At 39.5% G+C, this 24,665-nt stretch overlaps 1 protein-coding gene across 1 annotated transcript in view; it reads right to left on the bottom strand.

Annotated features, from left to right (window-relative positions):
• The window catches only part of Trpgamma (Transient receptor potential cation channel gamma), a 49,043-nt gene extending 39,436 nt beyond the window's left edge, over nucleotides 1-9,607 (bottom strand). Inside the window, exon 1 of the mRNA XM_076116193.1 lies at nucleotides 9,440-9,607. The gene's annotated coding sequence lies outside the window, so the exon portion shown is untranslated. The remainder of the gene's footprint in view (nucleotides 1-9,439) is intronic.
• Nucleotides 9,608-24,665: the final 15,058 nt, after the last annotated feature.

Raw genomic sequence — 24,665 nt, 5'->3', positions numbered from 1 at the left:
GTTGCTTTCTCCGGTTGGTAAACGATCTGTGAGTTAAACAACCCTTGGCGCGGTCATTATATAGATGGGTGACAAAAAAGTGGTATTTAAACTGAGCGATAATAGCGCAAAAAAAACATAATACTTAAACTTTAAGTTATAACAATTTTGATATGAAATTATGAAGCAAAACCTACGGTTTTTGTTTTTGGAAATTCCAAACACATTTTTAGATACTGGCACCAATGTAGAATACTATCAAATGCTTGTTTTTTATGCTTGCACAACTATTGGTAAGATTTATACGAAGTCTGGTACTGAAAGCGTAAAATAAGCATATTTTTCATCTTAAAAAATCGAAGCCGCAGTTTAAGGGTCATAACAGTAAATAGTGAAATAGGATGTGTATAATAAAATAGGATTATTTCGATAAAAATATGCTATATTATATAGCACGAAACCTGAACAAACACATGTCTATTTTTATCCGAGAAAATCTTTCTGCAACAAATGAAAATCTTTAACTATCTTTAAAAAAGAAGAAAGTTCTATTTTCCAATCCTTATTTTATAAGTAGGTATCTAGTTTCTGCTGCAACTATGTCCGTGTAAAAAGATTATAAGCTATCCTTGTATTAAATTTATTTTAAAGTCGTCTATTAGTTGTTTTATGGAAGAGTATCAAACATACATCCACACAAATTTTCGCATTAATAATATTAGTAGGATATGTAAACATTGTGTAAACTATCAGGTGTACCTATATGCTGTTACTGTAATATACGTGAAAACGTTCCATATAGTTGCTAAGTGGTAAGTGACACATAGGGTTGCCAACCGTCCGTATAAAGCTTGACGTTGTCAGGCTTTTCGATTGCATGTCTAGCCAAAATTCACGGTATCCGGCCAGTCTAGCTTCTGTAAGGGATTTTATACTTCGAATTTGCGCGGATCGAGACTCACGTTGTGTATGTTAATATCGTCAAAAATGCTTTGTTTTGGATTCATATTTCACACTAAGACATAAAATTCTCAACAATGCAAGTTGTCCGGTCTTTCTACCTAAATGTTAGGCTAAAAAAGTTTGTAAGATCGTATCAAGTGGCGTTCTCTGGTCTCTGCCTACTTTCGGAACGAGGCGTGATTTTATGTAGACCGCTGTATGTTAGGCCAAACTCGCTGGGCTGCCCGGCCTTTTGGTATAGCGACCACTCTCTGTATCATTGACTATCATAAGTGTCAGCACTTGACCTAAATGAATAAATGATTTGATTTTGATTTTGACCTGTAGCACTATTTGATTCTACACAATCGGAACCATCGAGAGTTCGATATTTATAATTTACTGCCAAAATAGTTTCTTTGAGAATATTTTTCGATGACTAGGCGGTTGTTGGTAGTCGATAGTAGTAGAGAATCGCACTACTATAGCACGATTCTATACAATTGGAACCATTGAGTACCGAGACTTTGACATTTCAAATGTACGGTAAAAATAGTTTCTACAATGCCCGCTAGAGGCGCTGAACTGGTTGTCACACAACTCGATGGCTAGCCGGTTGTTGGTAGTGGCAACCCTAGTGACACATATACGCGGCCCACGGTGTTTACTCTGTGACACATCGATACTTTGAGTACTCTTCATTTGTACACCACTAGCGTTTTATATATAAAGATAACGTGTTCAATTGACGTGTAATAATCTATCTTGTGTAAACATGTGGCGCTTAAAATAATAACTATGTATATCATACATTGATAAAGCCCGAATTTACCACTCTAGATAACTATCGCATGAATTCAAATCGGCTAGCCTTTCTTCCAGCTATATCAGAATTGGTTTCTGACTGCCTACCGGCCCTCCATAATCCAGGTACCTGAGTTATAACACGAAACCCCGCGGTGAGACTGGTTGTCAAACTTTCAAGTTTTAGACTTCTCGTAACGACTAATCAAATGACAGCCGGTCCCCAAAATTGACGGGCCTTTCGAAACATGGATGAAATTGGTATGTATAATATGGTCACCCATCCACAGACTAACCTCGGCAAGCGTAGCTTAACTTGAGAGACCGGTCTTTGCGGTTGTTGTTACTTAGCCACGAACTTAACAACTATCAGAGATCTATCAGATGAAATGTTGACAGTTCTTTTCATACATCGGTTGCCACTATATCTAGTAGATAGGTTATCTGACGCTTATTTCTTAACTGTGAAGCTAGCCCTGAGAGAACTTTGTATGTTTTAATGGGCCAAATGTCTGCGACTTTGAATTTAGAGATCGCCGGATCTAGCTAAGTTTTAATTGTTATACGTTGGCTCTAAGAGAACTATCTAGAAGTCTGTCTTAACCAGAAGTTTAGTAGCGTGCCCAGTAAAGAAATGTTCTTAATGAAATATCGACTTGCCTCTTTATGAAAAATAAATTAAGAAGGAATGTAATCTGCTTAATGCTAGAGAACAATAAAACAAAACAGGCATTCAACAGCGGCAGATACAAACAGCACGGTCTTGTTGTACACCCGACAACGCCGCTATAAGCTCTCTCCTTCCAGTTTTGTTGCCAACTATAAAAACGGGAAACTGCGAATTCTTTTACATTCAAATGTATTACCGGAAAAAGTTCGTAAAAGTAACATAAAGGCTTAAAGTTCGCTATTTTAGTATTCATCAATCTAGCGTATTCAAATGAGATGTTAAATAAATTCTAATTAAATTATTAATTCACGCCGGCACAAAACATGCTCTGAATATTTATTCCAAACGAGTATTCAATGCGATCAGTCATTGAAAGAAAACAACAGCAAAACACAACAAAGCTAAAACAAAAATGAACAGAACATTAAATTCATAAAGTGCCAACCGAGCGTTTGTTTCCCCCGTGACACAGGGATGAAAAGAAAAAAAATCGGTTGGTATCGTTCACCCCCGCCCCTCAGGCCGCGCCCGCCCTCGTCCGCGTCGCTCGCAAGTGACAGGGCGGAACAACGGCGCTCTGCTTTGTTCCAGTGTCGCGACTTGGCGCTACCTCCAACTATTCCAATACACCAACTTAACACGGAACAGTTGCATGTCATTAAGGCGCCGTACACATCGGCGACTGCACGCACGTCGTGCCTCGACACCCAATAGTGGATCATACGACGCGAACGTGCTAAGAGCCAGCTCGCTCTGGTGAGTGTACAATATAGTGGTGTACCAGTCCTAAACAAACACAGTGAGGTGAGCTCAGCGCACACCGCACAGACAAACTGAACTCAAGCTCAAGTCGAGGCTCGTGGTCCCTCCTTTGATCTAAATCACGTTTTAATTACTATGAAGTTTCACCATAATTCCGTATTTACCGCAAGAGGGGAAATTAAATGTTGTACTTATAGGGGTTCCCTAGGGGTGGTGGGGGGAGGCCCAGCGTCTGGCTAACTGTTACGTAATTAGTTGTTTAATTTTAATGAGTTCAGATACATCTCAGCCGACGTTGTATAATTAAAAACCAAGAAGGGTACCAATTAAAATATTGTCGACCGCAAGACAAACAAAACGCCGCCCCTAGTTCTATCAAAGAATAATAACAACAGTTAATTAAATACAAAACCTTCCAACTTGTAATTGTAGAGCACGAGAAATGAAAAGGTTCACGTTACTTGTATTCAAGTGCTCCGAGCTGACGTAATCGTTATACTCACAATAACTTTTATAAAACTAATTTAATCATACAACCGAGTTTTGGTAGGTAAAGTTTTCTGTTGAATAAGTAGAAAATGTGCAAAGAATAAAGTGGCGTGGGCGTGAGGGACCCTGAAGTAATAAATATAATCTCACGTACAAGGAAAGCGAATAAATCGTGGAACAGAAGGCAACTGTCGGAACCGCGACAATACAAAATCACACATTTTGTCGATGTCAGGCCGCGTGACAACACTCGACCGGTTGCCATTCACCGGAGATTTTTTGACCGAATCACAATGCAAATTGAAAACCCCAATTACCTTTTATCCTTCCGAGATCAAACAAAAAGAATATTATGAATTGCTGCTGTTCGATATGTACTTTTTGCCTTTTGGGTTGTTATAGAAAAGGTTACCTTGTATTGTTCTGATAAGATAATAAAAGGAAGGTAATGATAGTAATTTTTGTTCTTGAAAGGAGGTAGAGTGAGTCGGTACCTTTGTGTCCTCGCGACCTGATAAGGACTATTGTGACGCCTGTGTAGTTTTTACAGGACTTTCCTGAGTCGTGTGCTAATTAGTTACGAAGTTGACTAGTTGTCGAGTCAGGAAATGTTCTGTGAAAGTTGGACACTTGCCTACAAGATAGTTTCTGCGCTATAATTGATACAAGAACCATATTTCGTGAAATGTTTTAATGAGCGTTCTATCTTTAGATCGTTTTTTTTTTACCTTCCAGACAAACAATTGTATTTGTCACGGGAACTTTTACAAATATACGAATAACGGACACCCACATGTGGTGAAAACATTTTTTTGGGTTTCAAACAACAGTTCAGTGTTATATAATGCTCTGCAAATGTCGTTCTATAATTGCGGCTTCGTATATTCGTGGCAATATGGACGACGGTATAACGCTTTACGGATTGAACGACGATTTTCCGACCAATTCTCGCTATCTCTAAAAGTAGCTTTAATTAATATCAAAGATAATGAAGCCATTAATAAATGATTTTGAATCAATTCGATTGCTTTAGGCAGAGGTAATCTCTTTATATAATTTTAGCATAAATTTCTAAACTTTATGTGGGAATAGAATTTATTTGGAACCATTTATTTGGATAAAGATATGTCTATAAATCTATCCCGGGACTAAAACCGCACATCTATCTTAATGCCTGTTTAGCTTTGAAACTTATTTTTGTGAAAATCAATCTTAGTCTTGAAAGTCAATGAATTTAACATTGGTGTCGCTATATTGAAAAGTTTACCTAACCTTATGTTTAAATGATTTAAACTATATCTAACTTGATAAAGCCTTTACTACAAAACAATGTCCAACGATATACTTTTAGACACTACTTGTCGTTATAAATTGATCTGAATCGGCTCAGGAATCAGAAATTAAGTAGATTATATAAAGTCTAAAAATATGTATAGGACATAAAATGTTAAAAAAAGAGAACTCCAAAGCAGAATATCAATTTAGTAGCAACTCGAGCAAACACGACTATCATCAATCTATTACATTACTATACAAATGGACTACCGGTTTGGATCAAATTTAAATGAGACTGCATGGGAAGCACCACTTATTAACCAAAAATATCGACCCATCCATTAGATAAGGTAATAATAAAACCAATGTAAAGACAGACGACTTGCAAATCTCCTCCCTTTTTTAAGTCGGACAACTATTCGCATTTCCAAATACGTAATAGACGAGAATCAACACTACCAAAATACGGTAGGTTATCGCCTTGCTGTCTATTTAAACCTTATTTTGTGCTTAACCCCGAGAATCCTGAAAAGATCTGAAGAAACAAATAGTCAACAAACAACAAAGTAGGGAACAAATTCAAATTTTCAGACCCCGACCCTAGACGCTGTAACTATAATTATGTAGCTGAAGAAAAAGTTGTGTTTCACAGAAAATCTTTTACGCTTATATGTGTTTTAGAAAAGGCTTCGCAAAGTCTTAGAAAATGGAGGTAAGGTGTAGAAAAAGATTTCCTTTTGTACGTAATGCAGTTCTAAGGTGTTAGGTGTTAAGTTGTCTAGTCTTTAGATTAAAACACCTGCATCCAAGCATTTAAGGTGACGTATTTGTTTTTTCTACAAAAAAATACATTAGATCACGCCTGTTATTTCTTATACCAGAGAGTGTGGGACGAGGTGTATGAATTAGAATCACGTTTTACCATGTTATAATGTTAGTCCAATGCAATTAGGGGGGAACCTATTGCTGTATACCGAGCGTTACCAAACTCTGGACTACTGTTGAAAATATTGTAACATAAATTATAAATAACCAATAGCATTTTGTCCAATCCGGGAACCGAACCCAAGCTTCGTGTTCAACATATCGCATACACTACTAGACTACAGAGAGAGTAAAAAACAATAGTCCACAAAGAAATGTTATTGAACCCGTATCAATAATTGCTATGCTGCATAGCCATTAGCGATGTACTAGATACCGCGTTGCTCCCGGATACATATTTCACCAATAAGATGACTTTATTCTCATAGCCTCGCGTGGCACAGTAATGGGGAATTTATTTTCTTGCTTATAACACTGATATTACAATGCGAAAGTCGAATTGTCTGTTATTTTGGCTATTGTTTTAAACCGATTTTCAAGACATTTTTGTTTATATAGTTTCAAATTCTAATGTGATTTCACAAATTCAAAACGAAACCTTTTTTGAATTATAATTTTATTAAAAGTGTTCATAGCCAGTTACGATTACCGGTTGGTAAACGATCTGTGGGTTAGGTATCCCTTGGCGCGGTTCCATACATGGGTGAACGCATTTGAATTGAGCGTCTCCGTGCTTTGTAGGGCACGGAAAAATCGGTCCCGGTTTTTGACAAAAATGATAAGTCTTTAAGCCATGTCAAACGGCATTCGAGCGTCTTAGACAACTTTGACTCTAGGTTAACTACTAACAATAAGATAAATTAAAATAAAATATTTTTATTTCTATTTTACCCTTGGAGACCCTCGAGACCCTTGCCCAGCAGTGGAACAGTTACGGGTTACAAAAAAAATACTTTAGTGATCTTCTGAAACTATTACATTTTTTTTTTAATTCTACGTATTTGGGTAAATACTACTGTACCACATTGGTCAGTATAATATAAAAGCAGCCTTATTCACTTAAGTGTCAGTTATTTGTTCCATGTGGCAGCTAGTAATGTAACAAACTCCAATGTGATTAAAAACTAAGTAATGAACAGTTCACACTTGGCCACTTTACTTTAATTGAATGTCATGGTGATAGAACGTTTTCAAGTTATTTTAAAGCTATGGTTTAATTTATTTAAACTTTAATGAACTTTGATCGTGAATTTTTGCTGTCAAACTTAGTTTTATGTGGTTTTTGAAATGTTGATAATGAGTAAGTATTTGAAGTTTGTTAAAATTATGTCTTGAAATTTATCTTGTACTACTTTGATTAAGTTTTGAAATCTTAAAGAATTTATTGTACCTATTTATTGTACAATATTTCTTCTGCAAATAAAAATAAATTGAATTTGAGTTATTTTTAAATCGTTTGTAAGAATACGCTTACCTACATTATGAATTTTTAATAAACTTAATGCAATTTGAAGAAAATAATCCTGTAAAAGGTTCCGCAGACGCTAACAATCGCACAAGGCACAAAATCGTATTGAACGTCTGAATCTTAATTTTCTATTTGTCTATAGAACTATCGAGAAAGTAGCGTAAGTCAAACTTAAGCAATTAGTGTTACGTACTTTTTGACCAACAGATTAGGAATATTGAAGGTTATGCCGTATTTGCGAGAGTTATTACAAGTCAATATATATTTATTGGTTGGTTAGCCTTCAAGAGAATTAAGAGGAATCACTCGGTTTATTTTTCAATTATTGCTAAAGAAAACAAGTCTTTGTCCTTCTAATATTGTAATTGCGATTATAAGCATGGATGCATGTACTCTGTGTTTGTTACTCTTTCACGACAAAACTACTAAAGTAATCAAAATTTGGTGCAATCATAATAATTAATTGGAATCCTGGATTAACACATGACTTTCGAACCCGGGAAATCCATTCACGCGGACGAAGCGCCGGGCAGAACCTAGTATTCCATACCTTTAGATTCGTTTATAGACAATTATTGTGTTGCTAGACATAAGTGTATTAAAATAAGCTTATAAAATTTAATAGCTAGTAAGCTTTCAAGAAAATTTGGTAAAGAAATTCGGTATTAAAGGTTCATACACTTGGCTTCGTTCTCCAATTATTGCTTAACATGAATGCATTGAAATATCTTTCATTTCAAATTATACCACAAAACTAAAAATAAAAGCATAATTCTGTAGATTTCGAGTGCCGTCTCTAAGTTATGCACCGACTGAAGCCTGTACAAGATTCAAAAGCATTCATCCCTTTGATAATATAAAGCGCTTGATCATTTTTACATTCTCCTATTGAAGTAGTAATATTAAATAAAGTTTATTTTTTCTTAACGTAACTCCAAATAAACCAAATTTAATTTCTTATCTATACTAATATTATAAAGCTGAAGAGTTTTTTTGTTTGAACGCGCTAATCTCAGGAACTACTGGTCCGATTTGAAAAATTCTGTCAGTGTTAGATAGCTTATTTATCGAGGAAGGCTTTAGGTTATATATCATCACGCTACAACCAATAGGAGCAGAGTACCAGTAAAAAATGTTACAAAAACGGGGAAAATTATGGCCCATTCTTTCTTATGTGACGCAAGCAAAGTTGCGCGGGTCAGCTAGTATTTAATATATCAAGTTGCTTCCGAGAACACATCACACTTAATCACGCGATGGAGAGATCAATGAACAACGAAATTAAATTACCTTATTGATACAAGAACCGATTTCTTCATCATCAAATATTGGCATAAGGTTCTGAAAAATAATATCGAAAAAAGACGTATTTATTCTTGAAATAAAGCTCTGACGGTGAAAAAGCCGACCCCTGGTTAAATATTGACACTTGAGATTTTCAAAGTTGAAATTAATGAATTTACAAACAGTTAGGAAAAGGTACAGCCACTAAGTAGAACTGGCAACAAACTCACGAACTCTTTTTATGTAATCTTCGACATCTATTACTGCTCTTTCAGAAAGTTTTGCTTCGGGCGTAAAAACTTGAAAAGTACTAAAACTATCAGTATTAAGGTTAAGCTTTGTTCGCGTCTTAACAACTATTTAAGTGTTTTAAAAGTGTACTATAAACTCGCGTCGGTGTCTTATAAGCACCGAATTTTATAGCGAACAATTACCAATTTCCTTTAGATAAAAACTTAATGCAACAGAGAGTAATTTTCCTGCGATATTGGCACGCAAATATAAAATACACCAAGTAAGTATGTTTTATAAAACTGTTTACTATTTACTTTCCACTTTTAAATCATTGTTCATTCTCAAAGGGGCTACGCTGAACATGACACCACATTTCGGTTTTTATCTCACTTTAATATACTTAACAAAAGTTTAAGTAAAGGTAAATGATACTGAAAAGTTTTAACAATGGTAACATAAAGAATTTCCGCGAAATCTTTGAGGAAAATTCGGGCGACATCATCATAAGTTTCGGGGTAGTTGCACAAGTGAACAGTTGATAAATTACCGTCATTAGATAAAGTACTAGAGTTACGAGTGTATGTCGCGTATGTTTGACACTTCACGCGGTTTTAAATCTATTTCAAAGTGTGTCGTGCGACCGGCGACAGTGGTGTTTGACGATACATCAGGTGCTGAAACAACAACGCTTAAGTGACGTGCGGTACCTATTAGTTAGGAGAGTGTGCTGAGTGTGCGCTGGGCCCGGCGTCGGGTCCGGCGCTGGCGGTGCAGGCTCGCGTCGCTCGGTATCGCGCGCTGCGCGGGCGGCGGGGCAGGTGCGGGCACGTGGCGCGGCCGGTGCGGCGCGCTGCTGCGGGCGGGAGCTCGGCACCCGCGCGCGCCGCGCACTGCCGCCGCCGCGCTATCGACGCCGCCCGCGCGCCGCCGCCCGCCGCCGCCCGCCCTGCACTAGCCCGCCGCGCGGCACCCGACGTGTGCTCCTCGTACCGACTGATCGCTAATTACCACACTATCCTGACGTATTGCACTCGCGACGTCTTCCTGTCGAATATCGTTTCGTTTGATGATCGAATTAGCGGAATCAAAAGCTTTTGGTAGTAAAACTGAAAAAGTTCCACGCCGAAGATCCCTACCATTTTTAAAGTTTAGAATAAATTAATTTGAACTCTCTAACTGTTAGTAATAAAACGAGTTTATTTGATAAACATTCCGGCGCTTTGTTTCATCGGTCTATTATAAGCGCGATATCAAAGATAGATTCTGGAAAATCCTTGCGCGTTGCCTCGCTACTTCCTGTTTCATATGAGTCTTATAAAATATTTCCATTCGTATAAAATACGTTTAAAGTGATCGGAACCGTGTGGTGCGGAATAATTGCACTTGTGCTTTTGAGTCGGTCTGCGCCGCTGTTAATGAAGAATCGATAGAATTAGATATAATAAGCACGAAAACAAGTAGTATTAGAGTATCAGTGGGTCGCGGCGGCGGCGGCTTCCTTGTGGAGGAAGCGAGGCGGACGACGCTCGAATTGAGGTCAACCTCCGATCGTTTGCCATAAATTGACCTAACATCGCCCATACTAATAGTAAAAATATTACCAACGTTTCCACATCATTTGAACAGCTTATTGTTATGATTTTTACAACAACGTACCGCCTCAGTGAAGTAGACCGCTGGGTTTTGTTTTTTCAGATCACGTCGGGATAATAAACTGCTATTTTGTTACGAAAGAACAAAAAGAATCTCGGAATAAAATGATTGAATGACAACAGAAGTCGTGGAGGTGGTGACAGTAGTGACGGGAGTGACGGCGAGAGCGTCAGTAAAAGCTAGCAAACAGAATTATGTACATATAATATATGTGGTATCTACTTATTTTTTTTATTTTTATTTATTTATTTATTTATTCATTTATTTCAGGCAACTGAGGCCCATAGAAAATACAATAAACAAATTACAAATTAAAAATATAAATATACTAATACATACATAATTAATATAACTTATAATTATACACGATTACTACTATTGTGCAGCGTCGGCGTCGTGTATCGCGCAGTATCGGGTATCCGGCCACGGAATCGCCGGAAAACAACACCTTTCGGCCAAAATTCTGGCTCCATGAACTTTGTGAGATGCTCAGTTGGCACTCCCACCACGAAGGCATTAAAACCCACATTGTGACGTGATTCCAACCTCTGAACTCTCAAAGTCCACTTCGTTTTCGTCTGTATGTACTCTACAATCTCTTCAACCTTTGTAGAGTAATGCAGTCTGGATACGTACAGCGGCGTCACTGGTACAGCGGGACGCAGCAAGAAATTCGGTCCGGTCGGTCCAGTGCCGCACTTGTTTTGGTTCGGCTTCTTTAACGCGTAATGTATGTACCACGCCGGCTGAGGCGCGGGTGTGAGCTGACATTATGTTAATGTTGAGCTTTTTCTAAACATTCATACAAAGTGAATATTTTCGTCTGTTTTATTTGAGGGAATAATTTTCTAGACTCGTGCGCTTTGTGTACTTAAAGAACACGGAGCTCGATCTACCTGACTCTAATAACAATTTGTGGGTAAAATATTCTTTTTCCTCGTCAACGGTTCTGTCGTGTCGGCGGGAGATATAGAGCGCAATTTCCGTCACGGCTCGTTTGAAGTGCTCCTGATTGGCTATTGTATGTTAATTGCAATATTGTCGACTTTATTAATTACGAAAGCAAATTACTGCGTGTTGATTGTGTGAGCTTATTGATACACTGATTAGGCTGTCGATAGAAACAGGTGAACACACTCGTACGTGTTAACAACTAGTCCGGCGGACTGAGACTTACTGAAGAACTTAGTTAAGCCGGGCGGCGTCCACTCAGCATACAAACGTTGTGGAACAATTTTCCGTGAGTAGTGAATTCTCTGTTTACTCAATACTACGGTTAGGAGCGTATCGCCAGTCTGCACTCAGTAAGCCTACGTGCGCCGCTTACCAACTGCGATGGAATCACGAACACTCCCCCGGGGTCACCACTCTACCTCTACAACCATTTAATGTAACCGACTCTTTGTTATCATACTTAATTAATTACTTTTCTCTCTGATATTGTCCGTCATAATTAAAACCCGTGACTTACCTCTAGTAATCTCGCTACAGGTCTATAAAGTACGGTCTCCACATGTTATTGCCTAAGAGCATGTACACAATATTTTTACGAGTACCGTCCGTAAACGTTATGTCTCAATTCTACACAATAAGTAGTCATAACTTACCCGAGCTCAGGCTTACTGCATAAAACAACCATAATGGCCAATTCATAAAATACTCTTCAACTAAAAGATGATAAAACACGCGTCTACATAATAAAGATCATTCTATTAGAATGTGTGAGACACTGCCTTCGAAGAATTTCCTTCAACATTAATTTATTTTCGTTTTAGAAGGCAAAAAACTTTAATTAGAATTCTGTAATCAAATTCCTGATCAAATCGATGAGTTTCTCAAGTTTTTGCTCGATTTTTCGATTCAAGTGACTACACGTGACCGAGTTTGAGCTTGTCAAAGCTTATAGCCTTTTCCTTGAAAAGAAAGGATAAAAAGATTGAGGCAATATCAAGCGTCCGCGGCACTCGGCTCAAGGAGCCCATGTTTCACTGGACAGTTACCGAATGACAGAGATGAATGGATGCTCTTGCAAATTACATTTTCTATCCGGCGTAATGCCACATAGCGGCCAATTGAAAAGAAAAATCTACTACACTAAATAAAACGTCTTAAATTCCGATTGGCCTCTCGATTTTATGAAATCAATTACTTTGACGGCGTTTTTATGAGATCGTTAACGTGTGTGGATAGACGAGAAAAATGAAGACAGCTTCCCGCACATTAAACAGTAAAATACAGTTGGAGTGCGGCCACAGTTCACTGTTCAGTGTTCACCGCCGCTGAGCGCCGTGTGGTTCACGGAATTACTTTACGATTGACGAGTGTTACTCCGGTACACATTTATATATAAAAGCTTGTAATAAAACAAGGAGGTGCGCGTCGTGAGGTCACGTTTTTCTGAAACAAACGTTTTATCCGCGCGGCTCTACGGCAACGCTTATAAAGTTATTCACGTCGGCTATGAGAAGAATCTCGAGAGTCGTATATTACACTAGACGTCCTTATAACATCCGCGTTCACTTCAGAGAAAGGCCAAAAGAAAGTAGGTAATAATGTGAAGTGGGAAGGGTGCCATTTGAACAGTTAAACCTGTCTGATTCGCGTTAGAATCACGGGGCTATTATAAAGAGGAATGTTATCTCCCCCGCGGGAATCCGCTCAGCCTCTCACGGGATTCCAGACGTGATTGTTATGTTTATTTGTGAGGCCTCACTCAAAACGACTTTGTAAAAATATTTAAAATGTAACACAAAACCTTCTGTGAATACATTTAGTAGTGCTGAGACTGAGAGGTTATCATACTCTTTGTCAAGATAGAATAATTGTGTCATGTCTTTGTACAAAAGAAGATAAAGATTTGCACTCTACAAAACGTTATGAGTACTCTAAATGTTTTTCATTCGAATTATATCGATTCGAGTCCACGAAAACGGCTCTTCGCATTTTTATTGCTGACGATCAGTATTTCAAAGCAATAAAAATTGCTTCTAATACACAATAGAGAAACCGTAACGAGCGAGGCAGGTTATAATTACTGCTAAAATCTTTATCGAGTTTCAAAGTAAAAATGAGTTAGAGGGTTGCGAAATTAAGCTAATTACGTTCTCTGCGGGTACGGAACCCTTAGTCTGAAGAGCGACTCGCTCTTAGCAATTTTATTATAAGACTCAAGTTTAATGCTGAACTTAATAAATAAATAAGCAACCGTCCTGTCGTGTAATCTGCGGGAGCGCTGGAAACATGCGCCGATCACGGGCTTAGCCTCTAATATAATAAAGAGGACGCGCCGAAAATTTTGTCGAGCACGGCTCTACTCGGGATTTTTGTAATAAAAAACCGATTATTCCTTAATCAACCGGTCCCGATCCAGGAGCTTTGAGATATTAGCGATATGGGGCGCCCGGCAACAACCTAGTTGTCATAGCAAAATGGCTATTGCAAAATTATTGGACGGCGTTAACTCCAAGCACGGGGTGGCTCGTAAAACTGAAATGGGTCAGCCAGCCTGTTATTAGCGACGTGGTAGTGTGTCTACACCGGACGTGTCGTCGCTCCACAGACGGATCGAGCCTTAATCGTTCGGATAACGTCTGTAGCGACTTGACCACAAATAGTTGGGCGGGACTAATCGCTCACCCGCCGCTACGCTGTCACATAAAACTCTTTTCATTAACTGGCGCTGAAATGTCCACAGTTCAGAGCGCGGGATGCGATGTAATGGATCGCATCTCGATACGTTGACAGCGAGCTTGCAAAACGATGACACACAAAGATAGATAGTGTTTAAACAAAGTGAGAAATGTCGCATTGTTGTGCTGTGGGGCGTAGCAATCAAATGATTTTCCATTGTTAGTGTAGAATGAGCGGAGTAGTGTGATGTGTGTGTGGGTGACGTGTGGCGCCATTAACAAGGGCGGCGTGTGGGCCGAGGCTCCCGCCGCGTCGCACAACTGACCGGTTGTCCTTCTATCAGCTGGAACTAGTTAGTTAACTGCAAGAAAAACACGCGTCAACTCGACGTGTCCGACGTGCTCCATATTAGTCCATATACACGCAATATAATGTGTACAAGTTGTGTGGAAGTTTAATTGAGCGTTACGATGTTTGACGAGATAACAGCGTCGCATCGCTCCCAACACGTGAATGATCTTGCAGAGTTCGGGAAACGCTTACTTACTTTATAACGACGTTTGTTTTGTTGTTTATTAAGCCGTTATATTCATGAACTTTTCGTCTTCTTCGATACACAATTAGGCATGTTTAAAGTATTATATATCCCCATATATGTTTTGCGATACATGATACTTTACAAAAGTTGCTTGTATTAAAAGATGAAAGGAACTCGAAGCGTTATTTGAAGACATTCCTATCGAATCTATCTTATTCAAATTTGCGAGAAATTCTTTAACTGTTTCCTCAACATAAGCCAGCAAGTCGATATTTTATCCCGTATACGATTTTGAATTTATATGTGTGTATGATAAAACATAGAAGCTAGATTCGTAGTAGAAGTCCGTGGGTCCCATGAGAAAGAAGCCTGAGAGCTCTCTCCGTTGAAAGAACAACTCGTAAAATGTAATATTCCATAAAATGCACTTTTAGCTTTCAGAACAGTTTTTATACTAGATATACTCATGTAATATCAGTTCTCTGCAGTATACAATGTCGTCAAGTCTGCGTCCATACAGTTTTTAAGTAGTTTCATAAACTTGGTTCGGCTCTACCTACCGTACGTACATACCTCTACTTAATAGTTATATGATACACAGGTACGTACAAAGTTTTGACTTAGTAGTTGTTTTGTTTGCGGCGGCCTCAATATTGCAGTTATGTAATTCACGGAACACCCTCTGGGTTTGTGGGGAATTTATGAGTAAGTTGTGATGTGATTGTGACATCAAACGATGAAGCCCGACTAACTCAGTTACGTGTTGTGCACACAGCGTTAATAGCTGCTAATAAGTGCCTTCTTGCCGCTACTTACATTGGGCTCGACAAATCGTCGCAAATGTGTTTAGTATAACGTGTATCGACCGGTCGGCATGGTGTGGAGGCGATTTTAGAGCGAACAGGGGGAACGTTGCAAATGACTCCCACCGCCGCCGTCGACTCGCTATCTACCTCCAATAACATTGTTTTATTCCAACTGAGCTTTTATACTTAAGGTGAACCTAAGTAAATTGACGCATTATTAAACTCGTTCGCCGACTCCATCAATGTTGGAACACTGAAAGACACTCGATTTATTTTAAACTCGTCGCCGAACAAAGCTCGCTCGATATCCGATACGAACTTAATAAATGTGCGTATTTGTTCCTAAGAAAGTTAAAGCGAATCTGTTCCGAATAAGAAATGGGTGAGTCCCGGGGTGGCGCGGCGTCGTAAGTTAGCGGAACATGGGATAAGTCGCGTTCGGAGCGGCTGGCGCGGTGGTGGTGGTGGGTACGTACCGGCGGCCGCGCGGTGGAGGTGCACGGCGGCGGCGTGCTCGCGGGGCGCGGTGCAGTGTTCTGTTGACCTACTTCGGCGACGTTAATCGTATCACGTGAAAAAGCTTGCGTGTGCCGGTCGTTCACCCGCAGCACCGGCCCTTCAACCGGCGCTCGGCTCCCTCCGCGCTGGAAGGCCACTCGATGGCCTCCGCCTGCCGAGTGTCCTGTGCACGGGCGGCTCCTTTGTGCCGCGGCGCCTGGCGCTCGTCACGCGCGCCGCCTCTGTCGCCGCCGCACACGCCGCCACACAGTACACCGAACACCACACACCACGCATCCGTGATACTGTGCAGAGATACACGCACAGATATTTATAATTTATCACGAGTGTTCAGGGACGCTTGTACTCATAATCTTGTCAGAATTTGGTTTGCACTACACAATTCCGTTTTTATGTATTATTTGATGTATTAACTGTGGAGCGGCTCCGGCGGCATGATGCGTATTAAAAATACTTGTAGGAACACATGAGAACAGTTGCGTGCCGGCGAACCGTAAACATGTGACGTCATAATAATAAACAACGCCAAATTACTAATATTTCGGATGATTTATGACGGCTCCTTCCAAAAGCTGGAGCGTGTTGAGTTGGGCGGTGTGCGCGTGCAGACGACGACTCGGCGCGCTCGCCACTCGGCCTGACGACATCACATGGAGCGATCATCTGACGTGGGCATTGTTTAAGTTATCGCATTGATGGGCGAGTCGCGCCGCCTCCCGCCGTCTCCCGCCGCCAGGTGCCGCCTGTTCCTACTATCAACACTCCGCTAATAGCCGACTGCACCGTGTCTTGTACTAACTGAACATAATATCAACAACGCTACATTTTACGCTAACATTCCGATGTCATTCCATCGCCTACTCAACACAAAAGTCTAATAATACCTCGAGTCTATGAAGTAATTATCGTACTGTTTTTTGCTTAATTTCGACGCACCATTCGGCTTTAATATGGGTCGGAAGTCGAAAGTATTAAAGTGAGGGAGTAACCCCAAATAATTTTATGATGTGGGGACAATCCTATAAGTTATCCTCATAACTGTAAAAGGCAAAGCCATTTCGTAATGGGTAGTCATAACAACTAAGAACATTCCGTAATCATAAAATCTTAAAATTGTCAGCGTTTATTGCCCTAATCATTTCAGTGGTACGTTACTTGTGTTACGACGTACAACGTACGGTGGCATTATTGTAGAACACGTAGTACGTCGCGGCGACAGGTGAGCGACGATAAAACTGTCATTAGGGACTGAAACGACACATCGTAATGTCACGAGTTCGTTTTGCGAACACTACGAAACGTCTTTATTTTATTACGGCCGACGGTAACCGTGTACCTTGAGGAAACTCCCTCATGATAAATAATTTACACAAACAATTCAATAGCGGGTAGCTTCTCATCGGTCCTCCGGGGAAGATGGATATCAATCTGATGTTAATGTTTGTACGCTATCTGTGATCTCGTGTATTGTGCGCTGTACAAAACCTCGCCGTGCCTCTATCATCGCACGCGAGTCGTAAAAGCCGATCGAAAAAGGGTAACTGTTGTATAGTCTGCATCGAATTAGTCTATAAAAACGTAAACTATGTTCAGCTACTGTTTTCGCTGAATAAAGCAGGTTTACGGAAGTTTTCGTGAAATACCGAACACGCACGGAACAGGTAATACTGTGTCGCCTGCATAAACACAGTGTGTTCGCGACACTGTTTAGTCAATATTGTGTCACACCAGTTCGTGTCTGTGAGCTTTTTACGACTATTTGATGCTTCAAGAAAGAAATAGCTTTATGAATAAGTATCACAAACATCCGGCTATAATAATAGCAGTGTACATTATAATATATGAGATAAACATTTTTATAACTGGAATGTTCTTTTATTATAAGGGCTGTCGTAATTTCTAAACATATTACAAGCACTGATGGATAGCTGTCGTCCCTCGGGTCCAAACCTATGCTCAAATTGCGTAAACTAATGTCTATTACATCGGCTTGAATAACTAAATTCCAAAGTTTCCCATAGACCGCTAACAACCAACAAAGTTTACCGCATTTGCGACAACAATGAGGTGTTGGAAGTTCGCTCCTTACAATCCTTACATTCATACAGCCACAATGGCCTAACATTCGTGTGATACCAACTATACGTGTGAAAACTTTTTAGATCATCCGCCTTTTGTACACATGTCTATTGACAACAACACCACATAATATTTTGTAATGAACTCGTTTTGTCAAAATTGCTCAGTACGTGGTCATAGAAATCCGTAACTATACTTTTAATGTATTCCGAGGTTTACGCCACCAAAAAATAAAATGGTATAACGTCGACAAACGTATAAAACTCATTTATTTTTTGTGAAAGCTTCGTGGGCAGAGATAAGTAAAGGCTAAGCACCGGCGATCCTATCAGGACTCAAGTAGATTTGTGTGGTGCTCCTCATAGTGTCGAGCCGACGGATCGATTCTGACAAATGACTTGTCTATCGATTGCTTAGATGTGCGTGTTTAATAAACACCAGGTCTGTGCCACCGGCGCCTTGAATACACACTTCGTTTATACCGCGGTGATTAACTCGAGGGTGGGCTTTAGCTTGAATTATCGCCGATATCTTCGGGCGATTTAGTTTTATCCGCTTCAGAATTTATATTCTCTTTGTTTGAAACATTTTATCAGATATCTAGTTCAATAGTATACGTGTTGGTTACAGTAGTATCGTCGCTTTGTTATTATAATATGCAACGTGCAGCGCTGCATCTGATTCCCACACATTCCCGGTAGAAGGTGCCACTCGTGTCCTGTATTTCAATTTGAGTAAACCTCTCGGCAACATTCGGTTACAGAGAAGTGAACAAAGGAGGAATGCTATGTATTTGTTGAGCGTATTGTTACTTTAGTCACACTTAATTAAGTCCAGCATTTCCATACGCAATTTGCAATCAGTGTTGGTATTTTATTATAAAAGTAGAATAAAACAAAAACGTGATTGTGTTTGTTTCTAAAACAACGGTAACCTAATAATAAATGTAATGGACTATGTGCTCGAACATGAGGTTTTAATAAAAATAAAATTTCGTGATTCTCTCGAAAGCATGACATTGCTATTATATTAAAGAATAGTTCCTCATAATTTTGACACCTTTGATTATAATAATATGTATCTTCCACACTTGGTCTGTACTTGTAAGATCGAGCGTATACGTTCATATAAACCAAAAAAAGATAGTTTCAAAATAGCTTATAATCACTGAGTCGAAGCCGGCTATATTATTAATAGTAGTACTTAATTTAGTCCTACGTTTAAAGGCTCTACGCGCGTAGAGGTCTACGATATTACGACCGTAGACCACTACGCGCGTGCCTCATTGAAGCACGTGGCGCTCTCAGGCACGTGACGCGGCAAGTACCTTCGGCGTGTTATAAAACTTTCCAATAAATTATATTGAACATTAAACTGGCGTATTTGTAGCCAATTTTATTAAAATATTCCCTGTTCTTTAAAATACGCTTCAACAAAGTTTTGTCAAAAAAAGGTTTGTGCTGCTTGTCAAAAAATATCACAAATGACAGATGACAGTGGTTGTCACGGCTCGACCGTGCGACCTGCGACAGTGCAATAATTAACTCTCTGAGACCGTGATTTCAAGATGTCCGGGCTGCGAGTCGCCTGAACGGGCGCCGCGCGGGGCATGGGGCGGTGCAAGCCCGAGGCGAGCGCGGCGTCGTTTGCGGCGGGCGCCGTGGTGCGCGTGATCATCATATACGTGTGCATACTCACCGTGCACTCTCTGATGTACTACAGCCGCCGCTACCTGCGCGCTCAAGCCCAGCACTGACACACATGCCGCGGCACATCATCATCCCGCCTCCAGGCTTCGCTTACGCTGTGACGGTCAACGCGTCGTGGCTCGCCTTCTTCTACCTCATCCTGATAATGCTGTTCGACTTGATAGAGTACCTTCGACCGAAACGTACGACGGTTGTCAGCTACACGTCAGAGGTCAGACCCTACCTGTGCAAGTGTAGCATCTGTTGTAACTGTCCGCATACAAGACCCAGAAATTTTTGACACTCACACCATTCACGAAAATGTTTTTGAAATAAAATTAACAAACTAACCTGCAAATGTTTATTTTAATAAAACGATTTTAAACTATCACGACTTGCACACATTTTAACAGTAAATGAGTTTTATATGCGATTGATATGTAAAGGTTTACGGAACCTTATTTGTTGCCCGACGTTTCGACCGAGTGACACCGGTCCTAGTCACGGATGAACTGATGTAGCTGCTAAGCGTCGTCTCCTTATAGCGCGATTTTTTACGCCTACCCTCAGTTGATGTTATTTTTACTAAATTGTCGGTACTTCGACCCACAACATTAACGTCATCACAATGGTATTGTCCCAACCTTATTCGATACTTCTTTTATGTACCTACGGTATTACTCTTTTAACTTATTTTTAAACAGGAGCGAACATTTTACTTCCACCTACGTATATTTGCGTCTCAAAGCGCCATACGCGTCACTACACCACTATTTCGCCAATTAAGTTTAGTTGCCACGTAATAGGGGGAAAACCTATTGCCGTTTCCCGGGCACATTGCTAAGCGCCGAAATTTCTTGACGATGGAACCCAATTACAGTTTGAGCGACCCGAGAATTGAAATCGGGATGATTAAAGCCAGATCGCCGGTGCCGACACATTACAAAATTGCTATATCTATATAAATTAAAAGGACGAGTCAACGCATTGTTGGGTTGCTGAAAGGGGTTTTTACGCAAAGATGCATCATACCTTCATAGGTTTTTATAATTTTTATCCCGGGAAAATCGCAGGTATCCAAAATATACTTGAAATCATAGAAAACTGAATACATAATTACGGCTTCCAGTCTCACCGGATGCAGATGAACATTAGTATTTTACGTGTTGCGACTGCGAAGCATTCACAATCAATATTGATCTTAACATTAACTTAAATTAATTTATATTAAGTACTTAACTTAATTAAAATTGATATCAATATGACAAACATAGACGTTAATAGCCATATGAAAAAGCTTGTTATACACTCAGCGGCAGAAAAAGTGGCCCAAGCGCTTATCGTGAATTTGTAAACAAATTAAGTTATATATGAAAGATATATTGTTGTAAGTAGTTGCGAAGTGATCTGTTTAGTGTTATGAAGTGTTGAATTTCAGATTAATTTAAGTGACGGATGACTTTTTCTAACAATGTGTGTTAGAACGAGAGGTCAGTTGAATTCTGTATTTTGAAATATTGCTGCACGGAAACGATTTTCTTTATGATTTTTATTGATTATTGGTCTATTTAGATTTTAGAAAAGATTTGAAGATGCCACTTACTGCTGAACAAGTGGCTAAGGTGGTCTTGTTGTTCGATCAGGGCCATTACCATTGAGAGGTGGCTGCATTTTTCAATGTATCGCGTACCACTTTAAGGTCTGCGATTAGGAGGTATCGTGAGACTGGTCTCTATACGCGGCGACCAGGAATTGGACGAACACGATGTACATCCGCAAGAGATGACCGATTTGTTAACCTCGAGGTGCTGAGAAACCGCTTTCTGACAGCGTTTGAGATTCACTAGAGGCTTCAAGCGGCACGCGGAGTCATTCTTAGTGAACGGAACATGAGGCGAAGGATAAAAGAACGTAATTTACGGGCAGGAAGACCAACCCGAGTACCAGAACTCGAGAGACACCATCGAGTTGCGCGATTACGATTTGCTCGTAAACGTGTGAATTGGCTATCGACCAATGGAGCAAGTTCTTGTTAACCGATGAGTGCTGAGTAGCATTAAGAGCACCAAATGGTCGTGAGAGAGTGTAAAGACGCCATTAAGGACGGTTTTTTCCCAACACAACACGTCAGACGGTCAGTTACAAAGGTAGGTCTGTTATGGTATGGAGAGGTGTATGTTTGGAGGCACGTACGGAGCTTGTCATCGTAGATCAGCGCCTAACAGCAGCCGGGTACATTGAAGAAATCTTCCAAGACCATTTTGTACCACTTATGGATTTCATTGGTCGGGAGGATTAACTCTAATGCAGTTTAATGCGCGCGCTCATAGCGCCCGCGTTGTGGAATCGCACCTTGCTGATATCGGGATTCAAAAACTGGCTTAGCCTGCTCGCAGTCCAGACATCAACCCCATAGAACATGTCTGGCACATGCTAAAAAACAGTGTATGTGCACTGCCCAACCCAACAGAATCACTTGGTGAGCGAAGAACCGCTCTAGTCAGAGTGTGGGATAAAGTTCTTCAAGAAGTAATTAAAACATCCTCCAAAGCATGCCAGAATGCATGCAGGTCACCATAAATGCTAGAGGAGTTAACACGCGCTATAAACTAGATTTTTCTTTGGTGCAGAATTAGTTTTTTGCAAAATCTTTCAATAAGTGATTTCGACAAAAGCTGTATTTTTTAATTTTTCCCATTTTTGATTAAAAAATTACGACTATTTAGTGTAAATTGTAACTAAACTTGTGTATAAACTGTTTAACTAATAGTTATAGCCAAAATAATAACCATATATTGATATTCTAAAAAGTTTTATCGTAGTTTTGCTTTGGGCCACTTTTTCTGCCGCTGAGTGTATTTAATTAACATTACCTATAACAATTTTATATTTCCAATCAACGCGATCAGATTAATACATTGATAACTGTAATTGAATCGGAAATGATCGCGTATTGCAATAATAATTAGTTTTAAACAGATCAATGGAACTAGATAATGATATATGATGAAAGATATTGATGTGTTTCACTGTTTCATCCTTGATATTACGAGAATCAATAGTTAATAGATATGTTTATTATTATTGCATTCATTGAAAGGCCATACACAGGACGTCTACCTACGACCTGGTTCAATATTGATACACTTTTAGATTGTTCATAAAGACAGCAAGGATCATTTGGTTACTGGTAATATTACTATTATTCCTAACTCGTAAGGCATATTAAAACATATTCGAGGATATTTAGAGCCAGCCGCTGTGACTTTAGAAGCTGATTTCGCATCCACGAACGATTTATGCCCAATTTTACCCAAGATATTTTACTTTTTATGGAGTTACTAGCTGACCCGGCAGACGTTGTTCTGCCATATAAAAAAAAAGTGTCACTTAGGGGTATAAAAAATAGATGTTGGCCCATTCTCAGGCTTAGTCAATATGCTCACAAAATTTCATGAGAATCGGTCAAGCCGTTTCGGAGGAGTATGGCAACGAAAACTGTGACGCGAGAATTTTATACATTAGATAGACGTTTTTCTTAATAATTGTCGCTCAATGTAAACAGTATTATGTTACGGCAAACTACGATTGTAAGCTAAATGAGTCCTTAGAACTGTCTCATACATGAAACCATTCCGTAACTGACTATTAAGTAGGAGCGTGGGAGTAAGCATTCAAATGAAGGAGACTCGCCCTATATTTAGCTTATGGACTCCTCGACGCGCCTAAGAGCCTTGCAGCATGCATCTAAGACAATGACAGCCGGGACCAACACGTGCCTTCCGAAAGACTAAGGAACTCGATATGGTTAAAATGGTCACCCATCCATAGAACAACCTCGGCTAGCGTAGCTGTTGTTAACTAAGCCACGAGCTCCTCTAGTCTAAGAGGATCAAAACTGAGATTTTATAGAATGAAGTATATTTATTTTAATTAAGTTACGCCTAGGAAATAATTATGATATAAAACTATGCAAAAGTCTAAGTGTCGCTTTCACGACTGAATAGTAAAACCGATTTTAATACTATTTTCTATCGACTCTTTCAAACGATAAACATAGGTTACTTTCTTTTTCCAAACTCCCTGTACTGCAGAAATTGGCGACGAAACATTGTTTTCAAGCTGAGCCGCGCTAGTTAGTTAAGATATAAAAGTGTGAAAATAACTTTGCATAATACTTTCTTTTGATTTTATTTTGCGAAATGTATGTATAGTGCTCCTGTGGGGCACTAAAGAAGTTTATACGAAATATATTTTATTCTTGCTCCCAACGCACAGACACAGTTAAAAATAAAATATCTCAACGAAATTTAATTATTCAATTAGTCTCGTGGTATCTCGCTACTGAACAAATCTCTCATTCTGTGCATGCATAAAATTTTGATTTGAATTCGGGAATATTATTCATGATGCGCAACGTTGCCGCGTTGCCTGAGTGTGGAGCGCCACCTAGAAACGAAAACTTCAAACATAATAACGCGTAATGCCATCTAGGATTACTAAAGGAAAACATTTTGATGTGTGTTAGCCAAATTGTCGTGTACTAACGCCATCTTGTTGTCAAGGTAAAGTGTATTTCTAGTTAACTTGTAGCCACGATTGGAAGCTGTCCTATCTAAATATTATTGTAACCCAAAAACCTAAAACTTTTAGGCGACATTAGTGCGACCGCGATTTCGTCTAAAATAAATAACCTCTAAAAGTTCGACTAAAAGTCTAGGAAATAATTATGATATAAAACTATGCAAAAGTCTAAGTGTCGCTTTCACGACTGAATAGTAAAACCGATTTTAATACTATTTTCTATCGACTCTTTCAAACGATAAACATAGGTTACTTTCTTTTTCCAAACTCCCTGTACTGCAGAAATTGGCGACGAAACATTGTTTTCAAGCTGAGCCGCGCTAGTTAGTTAAGATATAAAAGTGTGAAAATAACTTTGCATAATACTTTCTTTTGATTTTATTTTGCGAAATGTATGTATAGTGCTCCTGTGGGGCACTAAAGAAGTTTATACGAA

Source organism: Anticarsia gemmatalis, chromosome 7 (assembly GCF_050436995.1).
Source record: "Anticarsia gemmatalis isolate Benzon Research Colony breed Stoneville strain chromosome 7, ilAntGemm2 primary, whole genome shotgun sequence".
Lineage (NCBI taxonomy): Eukaryota > Metazoa > Arthropoda > Insecta > Lepidoptera > Erebidae > Anticarsia > Anticarsia gemmatalis.
The sequence above is the reverse complement of the archived record's forward strand: the minus strand, read 5'-3'. Positions and strand labels throughout refer to the sequence as shown.